The sequence below is a fragment of the Octopus bimaculoides genome, chromosome 10, assembly GCF_001194135.2.
Source record: "Octopus bimaculoides isolate UCB-OBI-ISO-001 chromosome 10, ASM119413v2, whole genome shotgun sequence".
Lineage (NCBI taxonomy): Eukaryota > Metazoa > Mollusca > Cephalopoda > Octopoda > Octopodidae > Octopus > Octopus bimaculoides.
Window position 1 is genome coordinate 30983355 of NC_068990.1, and position 3766 is coordinate 30987120.

The 3766-nt window shown below is 33.5% G+C and overlaps 1 protein-coding gene across 1 annotated transcript in view; it reads left to right on the forward strand.

Moving 5' to 3' along the window:
• The window catches only part of LOC106875886 (allene oxide synthase-lipoxygenase protein), a 43796-nt gene that overhangs the window by 4179 nt on the left and 35851 nt on the right, over positions 1 to 3766 (forward strand). Inside the window, exon 2 of the mRNA XM_052971105.1 lies at positions 1414 to 1511. The gene's annotated coding sequence lies outside the window, so the exon portion shown is untranslated. The remainder of the gene's footprint in view (positions 1 to 1413; positions 1512 to 3766) is intronic.

Below are 3766 nucleotides of genomic sequence, written 5' to 3' on the forward strand. Positions count from 1 at the left end.
TATATATATATATATATATATATATATATGATAAATTCCGATATTTTGCAAAACCAAATTTCTTTCAAAAAAAGACTGATTGGTCAATTCTAAACAATAGAAATCACATGCTCAGGCTGCCGTGCTGTAGGATTGAATTAGGTTCAGCCTGATAGAAAAGCAAGTCTCCTTGCTACACAACTCTGCCTTCAATTCATCATTTATATTTTATGCCCCTTAAAATGTACTATTTGGGTTCGATATAAATATTGTTAATGAAATGTATTGTTTTCGGATTCATTTCAACTCTGATAGAGCAAACGTTTTGATCGAAAGCATTCCAGTCTTGTTCAGGTTGTCTTTTCTTCAGATTTAGTATGTTTTAGTATGTATTAAATCCCATTTTTAAGACGGTACGCATGATGCGTGGAAGATTTAGCTATTACTTTTAATAGATCAAGCAACTATATACAGCATTTGTTCTTTTAGTTGATCCATCGGCCTCTAATCAACAATCACCCTCCTAACCAGGCTACCGTCTACTGCCTTAGCCTCACTTTCGTTATAGTTATACATAATCATGTGATTTCGAGTGCTGTATATCTGAAATGAAATTGGATGGGCATGGTGGGAATGTCTTTGATCATAGGTTTAGTCTGTCAGGTAGATCCATAACAAATGATAACTTTAGCCTATTTTGAATTTCTTGAGTTTCATATATAATTGGCTCTTGTTGTCATTTAGTTCTAGACTGATCGCTATTGAGCAAGCAGAGTATCAAAAGCGTTCCATTCATGACCATTCTGCCAATTTCCCTCAAGTATCTTGTTTGTAGTACTAAATTCTCTAATGTAGTTTTAGTAATAATTTTTTTCAGAACAGTGAGGTCTGGTTTACAAAGACATTCAAAAGTTAAGTTGATAGACAGCAAGTTCTGGTGCGTCGAACAATAATTCTTTATGGTATTTTATAAGACTTATTTACGGTCTCGTTTCGATTACTAGCAAAGTCACGATTGCTTTCAATTCGAAATGCAATTCGAAATGCAAATTAACGAAATGCAAATTAACGAAATGCAAATTAACGAAATGCAAATTAACGAAATGCAAATTATGTATTGGTAATGGGTCTTAATTAACTATACCTTTCCTACTACAAATCCTTTTTACGATAGGCACAAGTCTTGAAATGTTGTGGGGAGGGAGATGGTCGTTTTTATCGACTCCAGTTACTGACTGGAACTTACTTTCTCGACCACAAAAAGATGACCTCCGAACGTAAAGCCGGAATAAATGCCACTAAGTATTTTTTCTGGTGTGCTACCCTAACGATCCTGCCAGCTTGTAACCTTCCCCCATTTACAAATAAAACTGGAAATCTTGTTTCTATATTAGAAATCAATGTTTAGTTTTGTTGTTTTTGTCATACATGCAGGCTTCTTCATTTTGGAATGAAAACACGTGGTTTGGATATCAACGTCTTAATGGTTGTAACCCCAAATCAATAAGATTGTGTGAAGAAATCCCTTCAAAGTAAGTCAGCAGATTCCTTATTTAGAACAATTATATATTTAAACAATAATTTAAATATCTGGGGCTCGCTAGACATTAACGAGATCCACAGGTATTAAAACAGTTTTAATATTAATTTCCTTTCAGTTTCTTTTTACCCTTGAACAGATTTTCTAATACAGGAAAAACCTAGACTTTTCTTGTAACTTTTTTTTTAGCATCTAAAGATGCAGAAAAAAGTGGGTTTATTAGAACTGGCAGTGGCAATCACGTGGTTCTAGAATATATGTCACTTAACGTAGTTTTCTAAGTGGAATTTAATAGGCACGAACTGTTTGGAGACTCGTTCTGTATACACACATGTATAAACAAGAAGACATCATAAAGAAGAATAGGAGAATTATACATCTTCAAAATCTATTTATTAAAGTGTTATTCTGAGAAAATGCCAATCCAACACGTGTTTCTGCTGGATAACTGTCCTAGTATCCTTTGATCTAGCATTTATGCGCATTCAGTTGATTCAGTTGCATTACACAATCATCGGAGGCAGACATTGCTATGCAGCTTTGTTCAATTTGGGCGGATGAAGCGAACTGAAAATTCAAGTGTTAGGAAGTCCTTCTTAAAGCATATTCTAGGTGAGGAATCATAAAAATCTCAGAGTACATGACAATAAAAATTGCTTTGAAATACGATGTGGTTATAGTTCTAATAGCACTTAAACATAGAATGACTTAATAAAATTTGAATAAGGTTAATATTGAACCCAGTACATATAAGTAGATAAGTGAACATAAGGCAAAAAGCTCTACAAAGATAATGAAATGTCCAGTCATCATGTCAAACATCACAATAATAAGAATAGTCGCATAATGGATAACAATGTCATTTTAAGTAAATCCCGTACTAAAAGTAGTAATAGATTTATTTATAAAAAAACATACAACAGATATAAAAATGAAGTTGTTAATAAAAACGGTAACCCCTACCCATGAAAAGAAAAGCTAGATCTAGACATATATTATAGTATAATGCAGTCTTCGGAACTCAGATAGTCACAAATATACCTGCAAAATTTTTCGCTGCATTAAGTACACACTTTCCGCCATCTAACAAATACAGTCAGATTTTCAATCGGCACACGATTAGGTTTGCTTTTAATACAAGTACGAACCTAGCCCAAATTATTGTAGCGCACAATTTTAAGAGTTAGAGAATTAACTAATAGGAACCTAGTAAGCACAAATAATAAAACCAATATAAACAGCAGTAATAAAACTAGTAATAATAATAACTATATGGATAAGGTGGAACATAATATGAATGATTCTAGCGGGATAATGAACATCTATTTAGTTAGCAGCAGTAGTGGAAACACTAGAGAACTACGGAAGATAGTATACAGGAGGCAACTGAGCCCAAACTACACTCATCTGAATTAAATGAGTTGAGTAAGGAAATGCAATAATACATCTACTTTAATCTATAGCGAAACTGATAATATTCATAAAGTGATACTTAATATTATAGACAGGGTACATGATACTTCTACGGTAGTAAGCATAATTAGTACTAATAAGCAGTATCGTAACTATAAGAACAAATTAGTATGCCCATTTGAAGGCAATGTCTCATAAAAATGCTTAGTTTTTAGATGCATAGTAACAACTGATAGCACTTCTGATTATTACATATGTTCTTGTTCTGCTTATTTTAAGCAAAGCTTACGTAACTACCTTCGTTCAAAAATGGGGGGAAAAGGAATTATAAGTTTGAGTGAATTCATCTGGATTTTAAAGAATAGGGGTGATATATATGATATTAAATGGGCAATTATTAGTAACACTTCGCCGTATACTGTTGGGAATTCGAAATGTGATCTCTACTTGGAAGAAATATTCCATATCCTTATCTCTAATTGCAGGTTAATGAATCGCGGAAACAAATTAACAGTAAAGTGAGCACACTCATTTAGAAAAGTATTTAAGTATTTTCCAAATTAGAAATCACGGAGTTAAAATTACAGAAAAGTCAACTTTAGTTAGATTTTGGCAAATCTCAGGATAGCGGTGAAACAGGACTGCTCAGGATAGCGGTGAAACAGGACTGCTCCAATACCAACGTTTGATGCGTCACAAGCCAGTCCCAAAGTTTTGTTTGGATCGAAGTGTATCAGAACTTGACTCGATGAAAGTACATTTTTCAAGTGATCAAAAACTGACTGTTCCTCATCTCCCCACTTCCAAATAGTTGACTTTTTCGTAAGGCAATAG